Below are 26,372 nucleotides of genomic sequence, written 5' to 3'. Positions count from 1 at the left end.
ATATATATATATATATAAATCTATAGCTGGCTCTACTATACATATGTCTACTATATAAAAAAATGGGAATCTTAGAGCTGGCTCTACTGAGGGGGGTTACTAGATGAAAGAATGAGAAGAAAGAGAGAAAGACAGAGAGAGAGAGAGAGAGATGGGGGTTAAGGATGATTTTATTTTTATAACAAAATGTGCATGCAGTACATAGAGAGAGAGAGAGAGAGAGAGAGAGAGAGAGAGAGAGATAATTCCTATAGTGTTTATTCGAGTCCCAAGAGAACTAAATAAATAAATAAATGGAGTAAATATTCTCCATTAAATCAACAGACATCAGAGGCTAATGACCGTTATTACGCATCTGGCAACTTGACTGCCGTTGCCAAATGTAGATGATGATGAGCCCCATCATCATCTCTACTTCGTTTTGGTGCCGACAATAATAATAATAAAATAAAAAAATAATAATAATAATAATAAAGTTTTATATGATGGAATTCCTCAGAAAATAAAAGCAACATTTAACACTGTCTTAAGGATTTTTTCTTTTCAGTGTCATTTTTTTCCTCCTACTTACCTACCTACTCTCTCTCTCTCTCTCTCTCTCTCTCTCTAAAGATGTAAAGTGATGCAACGTCCATTAAATATAGCTGCTTCTCTCTCTCTCTCTCTCTCTCTCTCTCAGATGAAATATTTTACATGAAGAAGAATAAGAATATGGATAAGAAGAAGAAGATAGTAATAATTGTGATAAAGAAGAACTAGAAAGGAAGGGAACAAGGACACTCTCAGAGAGACTGATGATAATGGAGAACATGAAGAAGGTGATGATGGGCAACAGAGGAGACTCACTTGTTCCTTCTCTTTCCTCCTCCTCCTCTCTCTCTCTCTCTCTCTCTCTCGCGACGACGACGACGACGAAGAACAAAAGCACTTCGCTCAAACACACACAGCACACACACTCTCACTGACTCGCTCTCAGTCACGGAATTGCTCAAGGCCGCCACTGCCGTTAAAACAGCCAAAATGTCGCACAGCAAACACGATACATACACACATATGCACATACACCCACATACATATACACACACATACACATAAATATACATACACACACATACGTAGGCATGAACACACAAGGAAGTTAAACAATTACAGACAGTGGTCTCTCTCTCTCTCTCTCTCTCTCTCTCTCTCTCTCTCTCTCTCTCTCTCTCTCTCTCTCTCATGGAAAAATAAAAAGTGAAGGTTAATAACTACATCTCATATTGATGTGGGCTCCTATTATTATTATTATTATTATTATTATTATTATTATTATTATTATTATTATTATTATTATTATTATTTCCCTCTTTTTTATATCATTTAAATAAGAAGCTATAGAAAAAGAAGTAAAGAAAATAAAACAAGCAATATAAGAAAAAGAAGAGGAGAAAAGAAAACAAAACTAAGAAGAAGAAAAAGAAGAAGAAGAAGAAGAAGAGAACGACGCCTGCAGCAGACAGCAAGAGAAGAGTCAGTCAGTGATGACCACTGGAGAGCATCAAAGAGGAAGGAATTAAAAGAAACCCAAAATCAGGACAGAGGGTGAAGTTGAAACCGAAGGAAGCAAGACCGTGGAAGGAAAGGAAGGCGCAGGGAAGCAGACAGGAAGGAAGGAAGGAAGGAAGGAAGGAAGGAAGGCAGGAGCCTCGTCAGAAATTCATTCATGCAGCCTTTTTGAAGAGGAAATGCCAAACAGATGACTACTTAACCGAGGACAAGATGAGCAGGAGGAGGAGGAGGGGGAGGAGGAAGGTAGGAAATCCAATGTCAATAAGAAGCCTGAAGCCAAAGCTAAGAGAACGGAAGCAGGTTCTATAAGAAGGAAGGAAGGAAAGTGCACGAAAGGTAATGCTTCTTGTGAGTTCCTACATGAGAGAAAAAGTGACATTCATACAAAAACCCAAAATAGTCAGGAAAGAAAAGAAGAAGAAGAAGAAGTACAGACTGAATGTCAGTTTTGCAAAGAAGGTCACTTTGTGCAGATATGGCAGGAAATGTAGTGAGTAGAAACCCCAGTGCGTCCATCCAACATGACGGGGCCATACCTCCGGAGAGCTCTATAGGGACAGAGCAGTGGTCACGACCAGAAGTTGGGTCGCCAAATCATTTCAATGGGTCCCCAAGGGTTATAACTTCAAGTTTATGGGCTTATTATTTCCCCAATACTCTTATTATAATTATTATTATTAGAGAAAATACTGTATTAAGAATACATAGTTCGTTAATATCTAAGCAGACCGTTATAGAGACATAAAACATTTAACTGAGGTCGGAAATCTTCCCAGCATAGACACTTGTACGTCAGGGCTTCACTGCCCGTTGGGCAAGAAAATCCGTGTGTGGTGCTTGTTCACTGTCTTCTCCACCATGAAAACCTTGCTGCTCAGAAATTGTCACAGGAGTTGCAGAAGTGATGCGGGAGGTAATTCAGGTTGTTAATTTCATTACAGCTAGGGCTCTCAACTCTAGATTATTTACTCAAAGGTGGTCTGATGTTGTTTCTGAACATACTGTACATCTGTTGTAGAACCACTCTGAGGTTAGGTGGCTGTTACGAGCAAGGTGCTCCAGCGACTGCTTGAACTGCAGACTGAGACAAATTTTTTCCGGCTGAAAAGAAACAGCAATTGACCCACAAATTCTCAGATTCAATGCGGCTGATGCAAGTAGCCTATCTTGCAGATATGTTTGCTGAAATTAATTCCTTGAACATTTCAACGCAAGGTCGTGATCGGACATTAGTTGCCTCTCTGAGAAACTGTCAGCATTCAAAGGAAAACTTAAATTGTGTATAAATAAGATGAAAGCTGGAAAGACTGCATCATTTCCCTCTCTGAATGTACTTCTGGAGGATGACGATTTTTCCCTCAACCAAGTCCTAAACATTATTGTGCAACATAAATCCAAGTTGATAACAGAGCATTACATTCCAGAAAATGCAAATAAATATTGTTGGATAAGAAACCCCTTTGATATTGAAGCTGAATACCTGCCTGAAGAAAAATAGCAAACATCAGCAAGCTACAGGAGTAGCTTATCGAGATTCAATATGATGAAACACTTCATTACAATTTCAAGAGGCAAACACTGAGCTCATTTTGGGTAAAAAGTATACAAAGAAAAGCCGATTCTTGGAGGTGAAGACCGGAAAACACTCCTTCCCTTTGTTATAACGTTCTTGTGTGAGGATGCAGGATTTTCATCCCTCTCAGTCACAACGACAAAGCACAGAAACCGCCTGCAACCAGAGGATGGCCTAAGATGCAGTCTATCATCAAAATCACCCAGATTTGAGGAGCTGGTCAAAACAATCCAGTGTCAAGGTTCTCATTGATTGTAATAGTAGCCTACTACATGTAAAGTAGGCTTGTATGAATAATTTTGCTTTTCTTCCTCCACAGTGGTATATCATAGGCTAATTATTCATTTAATTTTATATCATGAAACAAAAACATTTTGGTTTTCTTTATGCTAGTTAATGTATTGTTTCAGTCTCATGGATCATTGTTACGCAGATGTGCTACTTGCACTAACATAATTCTCTTCATGCAATTTTTGTTTTTGTAACACATTTTCATAAGCATAATAAAAAGAAAATGTTTATGAGGACATGGGTCGCCATGGTTCATTTGGGCAAGATTTTGGGTCACTGCCAAAAAAAGGTTAAGAACCAGTGGGATAGAGGAATGCAAGACTGAGCGACAAGGTATAAGGACTTGAAGTATAAAGAAAAAGAAGGTTATACACTAACTATACACATTACAAGGCAGTGTAGATATTGACATTCCAGTTTCAATTAAAAGCCAGAATAAGAAATATTATAATATATCCAGGCTTGTGCATTCATTAAAAACTGTCATTTTTAAGAAGGAGGGTCGAATGATAGCTCAGAGACTAAGCAAGTGTATGCCATGAATTGCAACTGGGCAGTAGATGACATATGTTAGCATTAGAAGATGGCTTGTATGTTACCATTAGAAAAACTGATCAACCATTCTAACACACACACACACACACTTTTGATTTACTTACACTTACTGTATGTAAAATGATTCTTGTTTGCTATCTTTAAGGAATGTTTATTTAGTGTTTTCCCCTTCCCTTCAAAGTACTCTTTTTTTTTTTTAATAGGCTGTACAAGTGTTGCTGCAGCCTTCCCCTGCCGTCCCCCCTCCCCACAATACTGTTGATTTTAGCCTAAATGCTTGACTGAGAAGCAATAAAATAGCCTTTATTTTAAAAGGACATTTGACATCAAAGAGAGAGAGAGAGAGAGAGAGAGAGAGAGAGAGAGAGAGAGAGAGAGAGATTTTAAACGTACAATTCCTTATAACAAAAAAATACAACATTTGAAACCAGTTTTTCTGTTGTCAAAATTTTCCTTATCTCTCTCTCTCTGGCCAACAAATAGCAGATGGTTGCTAATTTAAAAACAACAAATGAGATTTAAATGATCGTTTTCCAAAGTGAAAGGAAGACAACAGTGATGATGCTAACAATAAGAATGATGTGATAACAATGAAGAAATGATGACATTATCACAGACTTACAGTATAATAAAACGTGACGATGATTGAGAATAGAGGAGACTCAGTCAATGACCTCTGGGGGAATCCACTGACTTCGTCTTCTTGTGAAAAACAAGAAGACAAACTACGAACAGCGAAAATAATACGATGCCATTAACACAACACAATTGTCCGTAATCACTATCGCAATGCAACTGCTAAGTTGCTACTAGCAACTTGCTAGTCACCGCTGCTGAGCTGAGCCGATAGATGATGTTGCCTGCCGTACGATAAACAACGACACCTTACCTGATAAGTAACATAGAGATAATTATTATTGTTGGTTGCTCTTGACTATTTTGATAATAATAATAATAATAATAATAATAATAATAATAATAATAATAATAATAATAATAATAATAACACTTGTTGTTTCCATAAGATTTTTTATGGCTTTTTTTTTTTTGGGTTTCTCCAAGGGAGTGTCCTAAGATTCACTCGTCGTCTGCATATAATACTGCCACGATCCTTATAACTTCATTTCTGAATCTTACGTGTTACTTTCCATGTTTTCGATTATCAATTGACAGGAAGAATATGGTAGATCCATTGCACCCCTGCTGCCTTATGCCACTTGCTACATTTCTCTCTATTTGTTCAGCAATGTTGAGGCACAGACTTGCTGTGTCCTGTGTATATATATGTTCGCTAAAGCATTTTATTAGCCCTGCATGTAGCCCATATTTCATCATGACCTCTATGAGCTTTTTCCTGTTAACTGAGTCAAATGCTTTTTGGAAGTCCATTGATACCACAAATAACGGGCCTTTTCTTATAGATGTTTCCTGTATGCAGTATTCTAAGATTTACAAATTATCAATTCCTCCTCTTCTTTGTGAAGTAAAGCCTGACGGCAATTCATGCGTCCTCCTTATATTTCTAATATATTTTTCTATTTTGGTTTTCAGGATCCCCATGAAGATTTTATATGACATTAATTAATGCTATTGGTCTGAGATCTTTGACTGTGGGGCGTTGTTTCTTGGGTGTAGGTGTTGTTTTTCACTTAAACCAGATGTTCTGTGTTTTCCGGCCTTTCAGTATGTTGTTCAAACATTCTGCCAATTCTCTTTTAAGGTTGGTGCTCTGTAAGAAACAGTTTGAGCAGAACTGGTTTCATCCCATCTAGCCCTCATGGTGCTTTGTTTGGGTTCATTTTCTCAAGCTGGTTTTTCACACCTTCTTCTTCATTTATAGTGACTTCTTCCTTCCATGGGTTTCATTTCTGTCTTTGTTAGGTCGTACACTCCATCCAGGTGTTCTCTTAATGGTGTATGGTATATCATATGCTGTGCTAATCTTGCCTTTGGTCTTTTCATCATTTCTGTCATGTCGAGTTTATACTGCTCTTTTTTGCTCCCATTCGATATCTCTCTTCTTTTTGGTATATTTGATGTGTTGGTGTATATAACACATACTACAATTCTTCATTCTTACCTGCAAGGCAAATATGATGGTATTTAGTATTTGAGGTACTCGTTGCAGATGTCCAAGGATGAAGGGCGATAATAAAGCTATATCTTTCAGCTCGTGTGTATTTGTTCTACTACAATTAAGAAGAAGAAGGCGGTAAGAGTGTATACAAAATATACAAAGAATATATACAATGGAATCATAACAAACATATGAGCATCGGAGCTCGATACATAATAAGAATTATATTCTAGATACATAAGGTAGAATTTATAGGATCGAAGCTCCGTGTGTAGGATTCGATACTAACACAATAATAATTCATTATACTTATACTCTAAAGCATCACGTAACATCTAGCTGTAGCTTTGAATTATGACTATCCTTTTTTTTTAACACGTCTACAAAGCTTTCAACTGAACAGTCTGCAGACGGCGTTATATAACATGTCTTGCACAGACGTTAAGACACACATGCCAATCACCTGCTAACCCTGAGTGCAGTGACTGATTTATAACACATTGTTAGGCGCCCCAGCGTACATATGGTTTGGAGATGCTTTGATAAACTAGACCTTCAGGATTGCATCAAGGAGATAGGGAAAATGATAGGATGGAAAGATGTATTGTTGATAAGAAAGATACAGTCCCCTGCGGGAGAAACAGGTAGCCTACTATTGAAGTAACAGAAAATGTGAGGCAAGGAACAATATATGGTCCAAAGCTATGCAGCACAGTAGCAGATAGAGAGAATGAGATAAGCAGGAAGAACGTATCACTCATAAGAAATTTAGAAACAGAGTCCCTCATATCTGTGGATGACATAATGTTCCACAGCAGCTGGAAAGAAGGAATAGAAATGGCAACTGCCGCAGCCTGGAGCAGCTTAAGAAATTTACATATAATACAAAGCCAAGAAAGTCAGCAGTAGGCTACTGGTAATAGATCAAAAAGCAAAGAGCACAGATGTCCACGTAAGAACAGAGGCAAAAATGGCCCAATTAGTAATGTAAAAGAATACAAATACTTAGGAGAATGGTACACACTAAATGGCTCAAAGGAAGCTAGTATCAAAATGAGAAATCAAAAGGTGGAGAGAGTACCTACTAAGAGAAATTACAAAGTATGGGAACGTTAAGAAATTAGGAAATGTGGCACTAGAAGTCAGGAAAAAGATCTATGAAACATAGTGGTACCAACATTATTTGCCAACACAGAGACATGGAGCAACATTACGGAAAACGAGCTGAATGCCCTGGAGAAAATGCAATACAGGATCCTCCGAGGAATAGAAACATCTTTACATTTTAGGGGTTGTTGCTGTTGAAAAGAAAGTTTAAATAAATATTTTGAAGCACTAAAGTAAAGTAAAACTTCTTCGGTTTAACGTGCTTTTATCCCATTTTTCATATGGGGTAAGGACGATGCCTTCTTTCGAAGGACTTTGATTTGGCGTTGGGGTAGGCCGTAGCCTCGATCGGCTGCCCTGCCTGACATCGCTTAGACCCCGGTAGCACATGTGTATGTATTGTGCCAAATATCCAGCTCCTTTTCTCCCAGCAGCGAAGAGACGTGATAAGAACGATTAAATTAGTAAACAAGGGAATAAAGCTTTGCATCCCATGTGAATAGTGTAGTATGCCCGCAACTGTGTTTGTGGAGTGAGTGCTTAGGAACCAGGAACCATCCATCAGACCAGCCGTATTTTCTGTATAGTTGTCATTGCCTCATAAATGAAATATTCTGTATAAATTAAATAAACATTTTAGGTATTTACATTTAATAGTATTTTTGTAACTCGTTAAAATATAATATTAAAAAAAGATGGATTTGACAATACTGTAATCATGAGACATTACTGACGATTATTAACATACGGCGCATCAAAGGTGACGAATGAGATTTTGGTAATGTTCCTAAAGTTAGAGATTTTTGTCCCTTACAACCTCCTCTCTTCCTTCTTCCTTCAGTGTTGTTTTATTTATTCATGTTTGATTTTAAATTTAACCATTTATAGTTTATAAAAAGTGTTTTTGTGAATAACTACAGGAATGCATCGAAGAAAGGCCAATCCCACGAGGCCCAGTAGGAGACATTACCAGCGACGTGGGACACATTCCCAGCGGTGGAACTTTGCCAGTGTAAACAAAAGGTCTTAGTTTTGGACGAGCAGTCGTAACCACGAACTACGAAACCGCTGATCTTCGGCATTCGAGCCTCACCTATAATCAGTAGAAGAAGGTACAGGGAGGCCTGCTGTCCGCACCGTCAGCCTCAGGATGGCCTATCAAGCCTTTTTCGTCTTCTCTATCGTAAGTAACACCATTAATCGATGAAAATATAAAAGGAGTGTAAGTCACCTCCCTTCTCTTCCTTCCTTCTTCGTCAGTGCTTGGATGGATTTTGCTTCCAAAATGATAATAAGTAGGATAATCTGCCCCATTGGGCCATTCAGTAAAACCTACAGTGCATTTTGCCCAGAATCAAAATATTGTAGTGTAGGTGAGCTCCCCCCGGGACCCGGTGGCTGTTTTGTGGAACGACGGACCCCTCCGAACGGAACGTGTCCTGTCGTTCTGCACTCGCCCCTCATGAACGAAAGTCGGTAAATATTGTGGTGGGCGACCGACAGGAATCGGGCCCTGGTACTAGCCTAATCTGCAGCTGTACCAGGGGGTGGCCGAGGTCAGACCACACGACCCCCCCCACCTACATTGGCTCATCAGCCTCTTTTGGTCGGGGAGCCCCACAGACCAGTTCCTTATATTCAGTGCTGGTTGGGGGCGGGGGTGAGTTTCCAGGGCACAGCACCTGAGTTCAGGTACGGAAGGTTCGATTAGGTCAGGGTGGGGTCGTTTGGTCTGCCCTGGGCTGTGGAATTGGTGTCAGCCCTTGGTACAACAAGGGCCTGATTCCGTCATCGCCCACCACAATATTTACCGTTACTTTTGTTTTATGATTATGGTATTTACTGTCTTTCATTCATGTGTTTCCCTCTTTGTTGCTTACAAATGCAGATACTGAAAATATTCAAGAGCAGGCTAGTTGATACAGAAGTCCATGTTGCTTAGCAGACTTTGTTACTATTTTCAAGAGAAAAAGAAAATAGTCAAGTGCAGGCTATGATACAGGGTCTGTGTTACTTAACAGACATGGTTACTCTTAAAATAAGGAAGCCAGACTGCAAAGCTGGAGCGTTCCCATATCCTGTTTTAGTTTTTTTCGTAGAATGTGCTATTTTCGACTTCCCAAACCATAAAAACTATTATAGCCTAGTCATAGTTGTTTAATAATACAGTATCTGGCATAGGCCTAGGTTATCCTATGCTAGGTCAAATACCTTTCCTTCACTTCCACTTACGGGCTGTTCTAGGGGCCAATGGAGTCTGCTGGCATAAGGCCGGCATAATTAACATATCTTCCATTTAGGTCTAGACCTGTGTGTTTGTCTGATACTTGCAAAGTCTTGTGTATGACAATAATTATTCTTCTAGACTTGTAGTACTGTAGTAAGCAAGCCAATCTTGACCTTGCAAATGACACCCTACACTTGCACTTGCTTAAATTGATTGTCCATCTGTACAGTACATCTTAGCATTTGTCTTTTCTTGCAGGTGTCTTCAGATTGCTCTAAAGATTTATGCCATCAGAAGGTGCAAACATGTTTGCTTCACAGGGAATAGATCTAGTGGTTCCAGATCCACACACTTAAAAATCATTCTTGTTAGGTTCCGTCTGCAGCCTAGAATTTTTGTGGAAAGATGCTGTGGGATTATGGTATGTTGATGAGGACTATAGGTGCAGTATTAAATTTAACCTTGGTTTGTTCAGCAATGTCCTGTGTGATGCCAGATTCATTAACAATTATCTTTTATGGGACATATTACTTGCTCCAGTTTTCCTAGCTTTTCATTCTGAAAAATAGGTCTCATTCAACTTAGCCCCTTAGAAGGTTACTAAGGTTGTTTGCAGTGTCGTTTTGGCCCCTACCTGTTGCTGCTCCCACATTTTAGCCTTTGGCCCAACCTCCATTCCTGCTTCCTTTTGTATACGTTGCTGTCCAACCACTCCAACTCTTTTACCTTCTTGAGTGCCGAATGCCCAAAAGTGGCCCAGTGCTTTGCTTTATGGCCACATTTTTAGTTTTCTGTAAAAGAAAACTATTGTGACGGCTTTGTCTGTCAGTCCGCACTTTATTCTGTCCGCCCTCAGATCTTGGAAACTACTGAGGCTAGAGGGCTGCAAAGTGGCATGTTGATCATCCACCTTTCAATCGTCAATTATACCAGATTGCAGCCCTCTAACCTCCTCAGTAGTTTTTATTTTATTTAAGGTTAAAGTTAGTCGTAATTGTGGTTCTGACAACAATATAGGATAGGCTACCACAGGATTGTGGTTAAAGTTTCATGATCCGCGCCTCATACAGCATTATACCGAGACTACCAATAGATAGATCTATATTCAGTAGCCTTGATTATACACTGTACAGAAAACTTGATTGTGCCAAAGAAACTTCAGCTCATTTCTTACTTGTAAATGATATTAAATTAAATAATTGAACTTAGTTACAAAAGTATTGAGGTATAGGGCCAGTATGAACATATATGGTACCATTAGTTGAAGGTTGTTAAGTGACTGAAACCTTTTAACATATCAGATATTTTGTAGCAGTTGGAAATGACAGATTGTGCAGACTGAATATCAATATTAAAGTATGGTTGTTTTTCGGGTTGTGATGGTTGAAAGAAAGCTGTTTGAGAAACTAGTGAAGTACTTGCTCTAGAAGACTCATCCATTATGGCAGTCGACGTTGTCATAAAAAACGTTTGTATTATTCTAAGACTTGAATCATCTCTCTCTCTCTCTCTCTCTCTGCAACTAACTTATTTGTATTATTTTTTTCCTAATACACTCCAGCCATTGATCCTCGATCTGAAATTCTCCAGGCAAGATACAAAGGCCACTTTTTTCGCCCTAGAGTGATGTCCTCCATCAACTCTTAATTCTCTTTGTGTGGTAGTTGCCTTTTTATAAAGACTTGCTTCTGTCTTTCGTTGACATTTCTGTTATATAGCTGTACTGGCAATTTTGATTTTCAGTCTTTTTTTATAAGGCTTTTCTCCAATATACTTAATGGAGCTCAACTTAGGGGCTTCCGCACTTATCAGCACTATAAGTATGATTATTTCTTGCTATGCTACGATTGTACAGGTGATACATTCTTAGATCAGTCTCTAAAGTTCAAGTTAGTTCAGGTTTTGAATTACTTGGAATTGCTGTTGTTGGTGAGATATGTGGAAAATTTTCCAGTGCAAGACATAATTTACAAACAGACTGTTACTTACCATAAAGCCAGAGACCCCAAAGTGTCTGTTACGTTAAGGTGCTACTGTCAAAGCTTGTTCAAGGAATCTTCTGAGTTTTCTCCCAGTCCATCCAAAATGCTACAACTACACAATCTACACACCTGTTCCAGTTGCACTTCTTGTCCAATCCAGCTCATGACCTGAACAAACAAAAAACCACACTTACTACCTGGACAAACAAACCACAAATGAGCGCTCTCACAACCATTCAACAACACTGCTTACTCCCGACTGATGTCAGGCACTAACTTCTCCCTCCCCCCTTTTCCGGGCATCTTATGACGTCACCACATCAACCGTTGCACCATTTTAAACAAAGACTGGGCTCCTTTAAAAATATTTAATAAAATAATAACAAAATAATAATGATAAATTTATAAAACTGACAAAGAATCACACTTATCTCCTTCTCCCTCCCCTCCAACCTCTTCTTATCATAATCCCTCTAATCTCTATCATTCTCCAATTCTTTACCCTCTGTGTAATTTCTGATATTTTCCCCTGAAACTCCTGCTCTAGTCAAGACATCAGCTATTTGACTCTTTCCTTTATCCATCTCGCCTGCTTTGCTTCTCCAGGTTCTATTGTTTCTCTCATTGCTGCAATATCAACTTCAAATCTCTTACTACTTACTCCTGTACTTGATTTTAATTGCAGTCAATAGTGTTTACTATCAGTTTTAACCAACGCTTGTAATTTTCTCTCTCCTACTATCTCTTCCCACAAATGTTTGAAATATATCAATCCTTCTTTGGCCTCCCCACACTCAGAGCTTCTGCTTCAACAGTGGACTCTGCTATTCTTCTGGATTTTCTGGATTTCCACCATATGGGACTTCTCTTACCATCTGTCAAGGATATCACATAACCCAATTGTGTATGACCATCTTCAATACTGTATTCCCGAATAAAGCATCTGCATAGGCTTCCCAATAAATCTTTTCTTCTTCTAACTCACTTATTATCACTTCTCCCATGATGCTCTTAGCTTTTCTCACTATTTTAATCTGCTTTTTCATATCTTGAGTCGTTCCTTCTTTAAAAGCTTTACTTAATTCACTAATATAGTATGATATTTCTGGCACGGTGTGTAGCGATACCCAGTTCAACTGTCCTACCACTGACCTATACTCTGTTAATCCCTTTTGTCCTAATACTCTATTACCTGTAAATCTTCTGGCCTCTGGTTCTCGTATAGAATTTATGCACTGCCACTGATTAAGACAAATTCCATTTTGTTCATGAGACTTACCTGTCAGATATATATATAGCTGTATTCTCCGAATCCGACAGAATTTCAAAAACTCGTGGCACACGCAGTGTGGCCAGGTGGTTAGTACCCATTCCCGCCGCTGGGAGGCGGGTATCGGGAACCATTCCCATTTTCTATTCAGATTTTCTCTGTCGCCGGTACTGTCAACATCTGTTTTCAGTACCTCCGTCTCTGGATTTCGTTAACTCATTGTTTCCACTCAAGTATTCTCTTTGACTTTTGGTTTTTGGACTTTGGATTGTGGATTGGCATACGCTTTTTGTGGACTGTTTTTGATTTTGCCATTGATTGCTCTTTGAATATGTTTGGAACTAGTTCTGCTAGCTTTAGGGTATGTTGTGTGAGTGAGTGTAAGGTGAGGCTACCAAAAGCTTCGGTAGACCCTCACTCTGTCTGCATGAGGTGTAGGGGGCATGTATGCTTGATCAATGATCGCTGCAAGGAGTGTGAGTCTTTGTCTGATGCGATCTGGAAGATGTATGATTCATATGTTCGTAAGTTGGAGCGTGACAGGCTCAGGAGGTCTTCCTCCAGGAGTGTTTGTAAGAGTCAGGGTACTAATTCCTCTCCTGATAACCCAAATGTAGACATAGTTTCACCTATCCCTGTGGTTTTGCCTTCGGGCCCCTGAGGTTGTGTCTGCGGAAGGTTTGGCCCTGACGGAGATTATGAACACCATCCGTGCTCTGGAATCTAAAGTGACGTCGCTTCAAAGTGCAGTGAAGTGTAGTGTTCCCCCTAGTGTTGTGGAGGGGGCGTCAGATCGGCTCCATAATGCTTCTAGGCCTGGACCTCTGTCAGACTCCCAGGACTCAGGGAGAAGGCAGGACCTGTTGTCGCTTCCCAGGCTGCCAAGGATCGTGCTCCGGCACGTATCCTTAAGGACTGCTTCTCGTCCTCCGAGGCGTCCTCCCCTCGTAAGGGGTGAAGCTCTTGGAAGGACTCTCGCCCACTGAAGAGGAGCTTCAGAGAAGAGGACGCTTCACGTCAGCTTTCACAAGGCATTGTTTCACCGTCTTCGGAGTGTTTTGACGCTTTCCCGCCACAGAAGAGAACCAGGACGTCGTCGGAGGAGGACGTTTGTGAGCGCCCCCGTCGCTCCAGGGAGAGAGCTGTTTTAGCTCCCGTGAGGAGGAAGAATGCGTCCCCTCGCCCCTCGTCTTCTCACAGGATCAGCTCTTCCCCCGACAAGGAGATCTCTCCCTCCAAGAAGATTTTGCTGGATATGCAGCGTCAGTTGGCTTCTCTTCTTGCAGAGAGGGAAGCAGAACCGCGTCGTCGACGCAAGGACTCGAAGCTGCCTATCAAGAGGTCCAGAAAGTTCCCCTCTCCTGCTCCTTTTTCTTCGTCTCCGTCACCTGCTTCCTCGCCCTGTCGTCCTCACGGCTCGCTGGTTCACCATCGTAACGTTCGTCTACAACGTGACGCTTCGCAAGCAGCTATCCAGGACGCCTCGGTAGCTGCTCGTCGGGACGCTCCTCTCGCTTCTGTGCAGGACGCTCGGCCGGACGCCCGGATGGACGCTCGTCAGGACGCTCGCCAGGACGCCTCTTTAGTTGCTCGTCGGGCCGCTCCAGAGCAATCAGAGCCTGCGGGGAAGAGAAGATCCCTCCTCCGTATTGGACCCCAAGGCCTTGGTTCTCCTAAGGTTTTGGGTGACTCTCTGGTTTCTCCCATTGAAGAGGGAGAGGTCTCTGGCGAGTTGGAGCCTGCGGACATTGAGCAACCTTCTGCTTCCTCGTCTTCCGACTACCAGGTGTTGACCGGTCTTCTTAAGGACTTGTTCGGGGACAAGTTCAAACCCTCGGCTCTCCTCTCTCCTCCTTCGCAGTTAGCTTCGTCCAAGACGAGGAGAGCGCCGGGGTTTGTTAAAATGACTTCATCTCTTGCTACGAAGAAGGCCTTCAAGAAGGTTAACACCTGGATGGAGGAAAGGAAGACCCAAGGCAAGACTTCTTTTGCCCTGCCTCCGTCCAATCTTAGCGGCAAGGCAGGTATGTGGTATGAGACAGGAGAGAACGTCGGCTCAAGAGTTCCTTCTTCGTCTCAGGGAGATTTCGCCAGCCTAGTCGACGCTCCCAGAAGGTCCCTCCTGTCTGCAGCTAAGGTGTCTTGGACGATGTCGGAGACAGACCATCATCTGAAGGGACTCTTCTGCACCATGGAGGTTTTTAATTTCTTGGACTGGTGTTTGGGAGCTTTGGACCTCAAGCTTAGAAGCCCCGACTCGATCAGCCTGGGGGAGCTGTCCAGCATTTTGAACTGCATGGACAAGGCCGTCAGGGATGGCTCAGAGGAACTGGCTTCCCCACTTTTTCACGGGCCTCTTGAAGAAGAGGGCCTTGTACTGTAACTTTACGTCTAAGTCAGTTTCTCCGTCGAGAGGGCAGAATTATTGTTAGCCCCTTTGTCGAGCCATCTCTTCCCCAGTCTTTAATCAGGACCTGCCGCTAGTCTAAAGGAGAAGGCCGCAAGACCTCTTGGCCCACTCGTCTAGACGCCCAGCAGTCCCTTCTACGTCGTCGTCGGGTCCGACCTCCAAGAAGAAGAAGCCCTTTCGTGGAGGAGCTTCTTCCTCGAGATTGCCTCCACGAGGAAGAGGTTTTTCCAGAGGCGCAGCCCCATCAAAACCTAGGGGCAAAAAGTGACTTTCAGAGCTTCCAGACACCTGTGGGAGCCAGGCTTCTTTCATTTGCGGGAGCCTGGAGAGCGAAGGGGCGGACACCTGTCCTAGAAGTTCTCGAGAAAGGATACAAGATCCCCTTTCTCGACTCGCCGCCCCTGTGCACATCGCCCAGGGATCTGTCGCCCTTCTACCATCAAGAGAAGCAACAGATCCTGTTCGACCTTTTGGAGCAAATGCTCGAAAAAAGAGCCGTGGAGCAAGTCCTGGAGCTCAACTCCCCGGGTTTCTACAACCGACTGTTCTTAGTTCCGAAACAGTCGGGAGGATGGAGACCAGTCCTAGACGTAAGCAGACTGAACCGCTTCATAGTGAAGTAAAAGTTCAAGATGGAAATGTCCCAGTCTGTTCTCGGAGCGTTAAGACCAGGAGATTGGATGGTCTCTCTGGACTTACGGGACGCTTACTTTCACGTTCCCATACATCCACAGTCAAGGAAGTACCTGAGGTTTGTACTGGGGGGACAAGTCTTTCAATTCAGAGCTCTTAGCTTCGGACTAAGCACAGCTCCCATGATCTTCACGGTTATCATGAGAAATGTGGTGAGATGGCTTCACTTGGCGGGTATTCGCGTATCGCTTTACCTGGACGATTGGCTCATCCGAGCCTCTTCTCAGTCAAAGTGTCTGCAGGACCTGAATTCAACTTTGGAATTGACGAAGTCCCTGGGACTTCTAGTGAACGAAGAAAAGTCCCATCTGATCCCGACGCAGTCCAATGTCTATCTGGGGATTCAGATGGATTCAGTGGCTTTTCAAGCTTTTCCATCCCAGGAACGTCAGCAGCATTGCTTAGAAAAAGTCTCGTCCTTTCTAGGGAAGGAAACATGCTCAGTGAGGGAATGGATGAGTTTGCTGGGGACCATTTCCTCTCTGGAGAAGTTTGTTTCCTGGGAAGACTTCATCTCAGGTTGCTCCAGTTTTTCCTGGCGGAAAACTGGATGGACAAGGAGGATCTGGAGGAGACGTTGAAGATCTCTCCCATTGTCAAGAATCACCTGAGGTGGTGGCTCGACCCCTCGAGGTTGGCAGAAGGGGTTTCTGTACGCCTTCAGAGCTCCGACCTAGTGTTGTTTTCCGACGCGTCCAGGGAGGAATGGGGAGCAACACTAGGAGGGGAAGAAGTGTCAGGCACCTGGAGAGGGGAACAGGTGTCCTGGCACATCAATCTCAAGGAATTAGGGCGATCCTGCTGGCCCTTCAATTCTTCGAGAGCCGAGTGTCAGGCCGAGTGGTTCAAGTAAATTCCGACAACACCACAGGCCTGGCTTACCTCAAGAAACAGGGAGGAACTCGCTCCCGTTCCCTGTTCACCCTGGCGAAGGAAATCCTGCTTTGGACCCATGCACGGGGATCACGATCCTTATGAGGGTCGTTGCAGGCGTGGAGAATATCATGGGACCTTCTCAGTCGGCAGCGTCAACTTCTACCGACCGGGAGTGGACCCTTCATGAGGAGGTGTGTCAGGAGCTGTGGAGGTTATGGGGACGTCCCTTAGTGGACCTCTTTGCGACGTCCAGAACAAAGAGGCTCCTCTATACTGCTCTCCTGTTCTAGATCCAGGAGCAGTAGCAGTAGATGCCCTCCTCTGGGACTGGAAAGGTTTACATCTCTACGCCTTTCCTCCCTTCAAGATTCTGGGAGAGGTAATCAGAGGAAGTTCTCAGCGTCGGAAGGAACGAGGGATGACTTTAATAGCCCCTTTTTGGCCAGCAGCGGATTGGTTCACAGAGGTCATGGCATTCCTGGTGGACTTCCCAAGGACGCTTCCCCTGAGGGTAGATCTACTCAGGCAGCCCCATTTCGAAAGATACCACAAAAACCTCCCCGCTCTGAATCTAACTGCATTCCTCCCCGCTCTGAATCTAACTGCATTCAGACTACAGGCAGTCCCCGGTTTACGACGGTGGTTCCGTTCTTGCGCCGCGTCGTAAACCGAAAATCGTCGTAAAGCGGAACGACGGCATACGACGCCAGAAAATTGTATAAAAATTTGAAACAAAAGTTATGAAAGCCTTACTTTTAATCCTTTGGGTATACTGCATGTTGTTTCTTGATGTTTTACCTACATTTTGATGTGGTGTGTATCCAAAACTGGTGGTTCTGGAATGTAAAAATTTACAATTTACTACAAAGTACAGTAAATCCTGTATGGAGTTAAGTATAGAGTACTGTACATATACTGCACAAAAAGTAAAATACAACATGTTATACAGTAACACAGGTGTACAGTACACTGTACTGTACTGTAATTTATACCAAAGAGTTTATAAAGATAAAAAAAAGTGAATTCCTTACTTTTATTTTGGAAACCCCGTGCTTCTTAACCCTGGAAAAAATGGTGTGGCCTCATGATTCAGGGGATTCTGGAATGAAAAATTTAGTATTAGTGTACATATAATACTGTACAGTAGCCCTGCATGCAACAAAGTACAGTACTGTACTGTATAAATACAGAACAGTCAGTATTTTACAGTAGAATAATAAATATATAAAAATTATAAAGAGTTAGGAATTCCTTACCTCATTTCAGTGATTGTCAAAGCTATTTACAACCGCAGGCTAGGTTGGGGGATGGAGATTGTATCGTTGGAGCCTGCAATGATAAGGATAAAATTGCTGCAGAGTTTGTACTGTATGTGTTACACTGTTCTGGATCAGTTCAGGTATTTCACAAACCTATGTTCAACAGTACAAAATAAAAATATGAATTCCTTACCTAATTTCAGTGATTTTTAGAAGATGGAGGCGAGGATGAGGGAGCTCTAGTAAAGGTGCTGGGCAGTCTGGAATATTAGAATGAAGACGTTACTTTATATTTATCAAATGTACTATACATATGACCATTTATAACATTAAAAACAGTGAAGAATTCAATACCTTGAGTGATTTGAAAGATGTAGGCTACATGAGGAAGGTTTTGTACAGTTACAGTAGAGGTCAGGTTAAAGGTGCATGTCAGTCTGGAATGATAATGTACATGATAAAGATTAGAATAAAGTACTTCTGTGGATTTCATAAACAGTACACTAATTTTTATAAAATGTATAACAATTTATAAAACAGAAAGTGTTCTTACCAAATTCTAGTGGTTGGCTTGCTTACTGGGATGGGCATATGGTAGATGAGAACAGGGGGCTATGGTGTGGCATCTGCAGGTGCTTGGGAGTCTGCAATGAAAAGATAGAAATGATACTGTACACAGCAGTACTGTACTGTACTGTACTGTATAAGTATAATAACACAATTTAAAACAATGTAGGCTAATAGAAATTTCTAAAAGTGAAGAATTCCTTACCTGGTGGACATGAAATGGGTGCAGGTGCTACTGGTGCAGGTGAATTTGGAGTAGAGCAGGGACACCTGTCATTTGTGGAATGATAAAAGATAGAAATTACCACACAGGGGTATGTATGCAATAAGCTACTGTACTGTATACAGTTTTATAAAGTGATTTGAAAGAAAAAAAAGTCATGAAATCCTTACCTGATGGGGCTGGAGAGGAAATCCTTACCTGATGGGGCTGGAGAGGGGATAAGGTCAGCTGAGTTGGGCCGGGAGGAGGCTGTAACATGTGGATCTGGAATGATAATGATTATGTAAAGTTACAGCAAATACTAAAGCAATAGTGTACTGTACAGGTGGGTGAAGTGCAGTACACTTTTTGTAACATTTATAATAATTTATAAAACATTAAAAAAATAAAGTGAAGAATTCCTTACCTGATGAAGTTGGAGAGGAGACAGGTCCCGTAGCTTCAAAACCCTGGAATTCTTCAGGGAAGTCAGGACTGTCATCACTACCAAAGAGATCTGGAATGACACATAATGAAAAAAATTAGGTTATGCAATAGTAAATATGAAATTTTTACCATATGTACAGTATGTACAAATGATTTCATGCATGAAAATTATAAAAATGAAACACTTAGGAATTCCTTACCTGATGGAGCTGGAAAAGCTGCTGGGGAGGGTACTACAGGTACAGGTTCAGGCTCAGGTTCTGATTCATAGTTAGGTAGAGGTTCTAGGGAATCTGGATTAGGAGTCACTTCTGCAATGATACAAATGATAAAATTTATTGGGTTATGCTGTGTATCTACAGTATGTAAATATAAATTGCAGTAACATTTTTATAAATTTTATTACAATTTATAACAATTTATATTACAGCAGTTAACAAAAATAAAGTTGAGAAATCTTACCTAGACTAGGAGTGGCAGGTGGTGCTGGAGACTTCTTCACGAAGAAAGAGTCTAGCCTAGACTGCACTTTCTTCTTCAGCTGCTTCTCCTTCAGCGTCTCCTTGTAGAACATAGTAAGATCCAGCATCCCTCTGCCAATCCTCTCAAACCTGGCAATGTTAGGGTCCTCACCCTCAAATGCTGCCAAACATTTCTCAGGTGAGCAAAACCCTCTCTCAAGCCCTTGACAGTTAATGCCCTGAGCCTTTGGTTGTGGTGCCTCTTCCTCCTCCTCGATCATCTGCTTCTCCAGCTCAGTGAGGTCCTCCAATGACAATTCCTCTCCGTGGGATGCCAGCAGCTCGGTGACATCCTCAGCTTCAAAAGTCCAGTTTCAGCCTCTTGCTTAGCCCAGCAATTTTCCTTGTCACAGTCTCAACATCATCTACCTGCTCAAACCCCTCAAAACTATTCACAAACTGCGGACACAGTTTCTTCCAGGCACCATTCAGAGTCGTCACTTTATTTCGTCCCCAAGCACGTGCGATGTTCGTCACAGTATCTGCAATGGTGTAGCCCTTCAAAATTCTTTCAGAGTCAACTCCTTGTTACCTTCAACGGCCCGTAAAGCAGAGCGTGTCCTCCTCAGGTAGTATGCCTTGAAGTTAGCAATGACTCCCTGGTCCATCGGCTGTATGAGGATGTAGTATTTGGTGGTAGATACACCACCTTCACATTAGGTGCATGTTACTGAGATCAGCCAGGTGACCAGGGGGCATTGTCTAGGACAAGCAGGACCTTAAAAGGCAGACCCTTCGAGGCACAATACCTTTCCACTGCTGGCACAGTGGTCATTGAACCAGCCCTCGAAGACCATCAAGGTAACCTAAGCTTTCTTGTTGGACTTCCAAATGACGGGGAGTTGACTCTTGAAAATGCCCAAAAAGCCCTGGGATTTTCTGCCGAGTACACTAGCAGGGCTTAAGCTTCAAATCGCCACTAGCATTGGCCCCAAAGAGTAAAGTCAGCCTCCTTACCAGCTTTATGGCCTGGTGCTGACCTCTCCTCCTTGGAAATGCATGTATGCGATTTGGCATTCTTTCCAAAATAACCCTGTCTCATCTACACTAAGTACCTGGTCAGCAGTGTAACCACCTTCCTAATTATCTCAGCCAAACCACTAGGAAACTTTCTGCTGCTACGCCATAAGCGCTAGCAGCTTCACCTTGCAACTTCACATTGTGCAAATTTGCACGAGCCTTGAAGCTGTTAAACCAACCTCTACTGGTGGAAAATTCTTCACTAGCACTGCCTTCCCCATTCTTCTTCACCACTGCCGCATGCAGCTCCCTAGCCTTTTCTTGAATCACACTCAGGCTCACTGGAACATGCCGTTGGTTCTGGTCTTCCAGCCAGATCAACAATAATCCTCCATCTCCACTACGTTCTGGCTACGTTGCTTCACGTTAATCACCGTTGCCTTCATTGGTGCAGCCTCTTGGACATGTTTCAGAACACGCTGCTTGTCCTTCACTATGGTAACAACCATCGTTCTACTAAGGCCCAAGGCACGGCCTATCTCGTGTTACTCTCACCCTTCTCCGAACGCTTAATTACGCCATACTTGACTTCCATGGTGATGCTCTTCCTCGGCTTCTTGGATGCACTAGCATCAGATGATGAACTCTGCCGTTTTGGAGCCATAGTGAAGGCACAATTCACGAAAAACTGCAGCTAAAAAGAAAAGCAACAATGAGGCAACATACCTAGCTCAGCGGAGGCAAACACGTGAGTGAGGAAGGGTTGTTTTATTGTTACGCGCCTGTGTGTTTGACCCAGGAAGGTCGTTGTCCGGTCAACTACCAATGCAGTTGTAGTACAGTAAATACAGAGCGCAGCTATGCTCAGGAAACTAGTTCTGCTTACAAAGCGGCGTAAAAAGCGTCGAAAAAACGTCATAACCTTGGAATGTGTTTTTAATAATTGTAACCAGAAACTGATTTTTGGATGAATACTGTTAAACCAGAAATGGATTTTTTAATAAATATACGTAATTGAAAAGCGTCGTAAATGGGCTGCGTTGTAAACGGGCTGCGTGAAACAAACGTCGTAAACCGGCCTGGATTTTTTAATGAATATATCTGAAAAACCGTCGTAAACTCAGAACATCGTAAGCCGGAACCGTCGTAAACCGGGGACTGCCTGTAGTTCTGTTAGCTGTGGGGTATCTTGAAAACTGAATGAGAGAGCAGTGGCTCTTTGGAAATTATCAGAAGTAGGAGTTACTGTCAACAGTATCAGGCAAATAGACAAACTACTTCGAAAATCTAAGTCCTAAATGCGAGTCTAGTCTTTTGATATTACAATACTGTGGGTCCTTGTTCAAGTAAAACTTGGTGTGAACACCCAAATTTCAGTTAACATCAAGTGACAATCCATGTTCAAATTCCTAAGAGAGGCGCTGATCTTCAGCGTATTGGTTAACAATCTTTTTTTTTCATGTAACAAAATGCCATTGTGAACATGCATCCATTTTTATTCATGGTCTTATTTTGACCATTTTTGTACATCATTCTCTTTGCAGTATTTAATATTGGAACAAGAATGTATGTATTATAGAAATATTTTTAGAGTTGTTTTTCCAAAATTTAGCAATTCAGTTTTTATCTGAATTCATAACATGTTTCCAGATTTTAGTATTCCAGTTTTTATTGGAAATTCATAACAATGTTTCCTCAGTTTGACTCCCATTTGGATGATTTGTTGAAACCAGTTTGAAATGTTAAGACTGGGTGGTACTTCAAATAACCATCAGATTTTAATGTCAATGTGAGCCACTGAAGATCATACGAAATTCTTTGATACTAGTGAATTGTATATTATGGTGATTGGTGTTACCTTTCATTGTGCTTTTAATGCAGTTTCTTACATATACTGTTGAAAATCTTGTAACATCCTTTTTTTATAATATAAGGATTCTAACTACCTTTCATTGTTTTGGTTTTTTGTACTAATTTCACTCGGTCATTTTCTGTCATCTTAGTTTAGATTGTTATAGTTTTATATCACTTGAAGCCATTTCGTGTTGCCTTTTCATTTGACTTATTTTTACCATTTCATTGAAATGTTGGGTAATATGCTCATTTTGTATCCTTCCAACAGCTCTATGAAATCGATGTTGCCCGCATCAACACCCTACACAAACCTGATGGCCTGAAGAAGGCATTTGTTAAATTAACCCCAGACTACATATGACGCCCTTGATGTGGCCAACAAGACTGGTTTCGTCTAAGCTGTATGTTGGTTAAATAAAGAAAAAATCCACGTTTCTTTCAAGTTCCCAAAGTGTTTAAAATATGTTTAGCCATAAGGGTGTTGGTACATTGGGGTTCAGCCAAAATGTGTTTGTTGTTGAGGTTAGAAAAGATAAAGCTTCGATTGTATCAATGCTGAAGGGCTGAGCATATGTACTGGTATATTAAATTGTTGGGTAATGATTTAAAGTGTTCATTAAATTGTTGAATACTGTTATGACCTCGTAAAGTAAGTGACATTTTAAAACTGTTCACTACAAGTGCTCGCAGCTTGGATGGCCTGGGAACCAGGCTTGGTTTAATTAATACCTATGATTACGATTTACAGTGAAAAAAGGTCAGTATTTCTGTTTACTGTTTATGGTAAAAAAAATGCTCTTACATCAGACCATTGTAAGCAGCAGTCATCGTCTTAATTTGTTCCTACGGGCATACGAACCTACACTTTCATAAATGGGGTTTCACAGCACAAGGTGCTCTTTGTCTGTCACTAGTAAAACTTAAATCTGTCTGGTAGGCCTGTGCATTCCTTGACCTGGGTTCCCGTGCATTCCTTGACCTGGGTTCCCGTGCATTCCTTGACCTGGGTTCCCGTGCATTCCTTGACCTGCGTTGGCCTACCTCAGTCATTGCCCTCAGCTGTGCTCCTGAACAGACTGCAGTGCTTGGGAGGCTACAATTTTGCAGAGATTTATCTTTTGTGCATGTGATTTTGTGTTGCTTTTGCAAGGCCCTTTTCCCCTTCCAGCTCTTGAGTGCTTCATGGTAGCCTAGTGTTGCATGTTAGTGTTTCTGAGGGCTTGGCGTTGTGTGTTCTTTGTTTGTGTGCGTACACACATTGTTTGCAGGTTCGCAGCTCTTATTTTGTGATGTGTATCCAACGAGTGTGTGTCCCAGTTTTCATTTTTAGATACATGTATTTTCTTCTTTTATTTTCTGGATTTCTCTTATTTTGCCATCCAGTCACCTTTCCCTCTTTTTCTGACTCCAAGCAGATAACAAAGGTTCACTTCATGGCTTGTGCTTTTAGCCTAATTTTCATGTGATTCATTCATTCATTTCCAATTGGTGCCGTGTCTTTATGTGCGCTCGTTTCCATTCCATGCCAGTAGACCTTCCTACTGGTTTTAATCCTTACCTGTTGCTCTTCTGACTTCATATGCAAAGGTATCAAGGTTCAAGCACTCTGGTTGCAAACCCGGTCTGTATACCATCCATTGGAAGTTTCCCTGAGGATGTTGTGCAATTGGAACCGCAAAAGTTCAAGTGAAGATTCAATGTATGAATGCCATAAAGAAATTCTTGTAGTTTATGATTTACTGACATTTTTATCTATAATTTTAAAAATTTTTCTTTGATAACTGATCTCTACGTATTTCCTATTACCTTTTGTTACATCTTTCAAATGAACGCTTGAATTTCAAGTTAATGGTTCCTGTGGGCTTGTTCCATATGAACATGGTTCATCATGTGAATAATGATAATGATAAACAGCCATGGAACCCAAGCTTATCAATATCCAAGTATTTTTGTTCCATCATTTAGAGTTAACACCTACCATACAAGTGATCTTTTGGTTAATGAGGTGATGCCCGAAGAATGGACGTCCATAATTTGCATGGGAGCTGGCTAACCTCTGTACACATTCTATGACTACCAGTGCTGCTTAATTGGGTAAGTTTTTTGTTATTGTCCAGAATTTATTTTATCGACCAAAAGATGTAAAACTAGATCTTTTTCCAGATAGATCTCGGTGAACTCTTGACATGACGACGACGAAATATTTTGTTGAAACCTGCAACTTGACAGACATGTAGAAAGGTCAGACATCACTGAAAAGGGTATTAGCGAAGTTCATAGCCAGGTTAAGTACTGCAGTCATGCTGTGCATTGCAATATGTGGGATACCCTTGTTTATATCCAAATCATAATTGAAAGCTGTAGGCATTGTGTAGATGTTTTAAAACAGCTACTGTAATGTGAGGAAACTTGAGTTATGATGTAAAAAGATAAATTCTCTTTGGGGTTAAGACCAATGGTATATGAGAAAACACAAGGTCCTTGGTTATATGTTAGTTAGATTCTCCTATGTAACTACTGGGTAAGTTGTATAAATGAAAACTGCATATTTACAAGGTGATGAAATACAAAGAGAGGTATATTTAAAAACACCTGGTGAAGATGGTTTGAGTGGATTATGGAAACTGAGGAAAACTGTTCATGGGCTCAAGGATGCAGCAAAGGCATGGTATTGTAAGGTGGTGAAAGTGGTGGAGGAGCTTAAAGGTGAGAGAAGTAGATTAGATTCTAATATATTCTTTCAGAGGAAAGACAATAAATTGAATAGTATTTTATGTACATGTGTAGATTTATTTTTGTTATGGAGGAACTGAAGGATTTTTAAAGGAAATATTTGGGAAATTGCAAGTAGGAGAACAAGAAAGTAAAAGTTTTAAGTAGATAGGAGTAATGGTAGAGCATAAGGAAAATAGAATTTGTTTTAATCAGTGGCAGTACATAAATTCTATATGAGAACCAGAGGCTAGAAGATTTACAGGTAATAGAGTATTAGGGCAAAAGGGATTAACAGAGTATAGATCAGTGGTAGGACAGTTGAACTGGGTATCGCTACATACCATGCCAGAAATATCATACTATATTAGTGAATTAAGTAAAGCTTTTAAAGAAGGAACGACTCAAGATATGAAAAAGCAGATTAAGATAGTGAGAAAAGCTAAGAACATAATGGGAGAAGTGATAATAAGTGAGTTAGAAGAAGAAAAGATTTATTGGGAAGCCTATGCAGATGCTTCATTCGGGAATACAGTATTGAAGATGATCATACACAATTGGGTTATGTGATATCCTTGACACATGGTAAGAGAAGTCCCATATGGTGGAAATCCAGAAAATCCAGAAGAATAGCAGAGTCCACTGTTGAAGCAGAAGCTCTGAGTGTGGGGGAGGCCAAAGAAGGATTGATATATTTCAAACATTTGTGGGAAGAGATAGTAGGAGGGAGAAAATTACAAGCGTTGGTTAAAACTGATAGTAAAACACTATTGACTGCAATTAAATCAAGTACAGGAGTAAGTAGTAAGAGATTTGAAGTTGATATTGCAGCAATGAGAGAAACAATAGAACCTGGAGAAGTAAAGCAGGCGAGATGGATAAAAGGAAAGCGTCAAATAGCTGATTGACTAAAGCAGGAGTTTCAGGGGAAAATATCAGAAATTACACAGAGGGTAAAGAATTGGAGAATGATAGAGATCAGAGGGATTATGATAAGAGGTTGGAGGGGAGGGAGAAGGAGATAAGTGTGATTTTTTGTCAGTTTTATAAATTTAATCATTATTATTTTGTTATTAAATATTTTTAAAGGAGTCCAGTCTTTGTTTAAAATGGTACAATGGTTGATGTGGTGACGTCATAAGATGCCCGGAAGAGGGGGGAGGGAGAAGTTAGTGCCTGACGTCAGTCCGGAGTAAGCAGTGTTGTCGAATGGTTGTGAGAGCGCTCATTTGTGGTTT

General features: G+C 41.3%; 1 protein-coding gene and 1 long non-coding RNA gene across 4 annotated transcripts in view; both read right to left on the bottom strand.

Annotated features, from left to right (window-relative positions):
• LOC136837991 (uncharacterized) overlaps positions 1-4,792 on the bottom strand; it is a 49,551-nt gene extending 44,759 nt beyond the window's left edge. For 2 of the 3 annotated variants that reach the window (XR_010852832.1, XR_010852834.1), the window contains exon 1: positions 847-930. This is a non-coding gene — a long non-coding RNA (uncharacterized lncRNA). Of the gene's footprint in view, positions 1-846; positions 931-4,592 lie in introns of those variants that run through there. The other variant, XR_010852833.1, reaches the window with a different exon arrangement.
• The window catches only part of LOC136838021 (cylicin-2-like), a 249,466-nt gene that overhangs the window by 218,991 nt on the left and 4,103 nt on the right, over positions 1-26,372 (bottom strand). The window lies entirely within an intron of this gene.

The sequence above is a fragment of the Macrobrachium rosenbergii genome, unplaced genomic scaffold (genome assembly GCF_040412425.1).
Source record: "Macrobrachium rosenbergii isolate ZJJX-2024 unplaced genomic scaffold, ASM4041242v1 13908, whole genome shotgun sequence".
Classification (NCBI taxonomy): domain Eukaryota; kingdom Metazoa; phylum Arthropoda; class Malacostraca; order Decapoda; family Palaemonidae; genus Macrobrachium; species Macrobrachium rosenbergii.
This window is presented reverse-complemented; position numbering and strand designations above follow the sequence as displayed.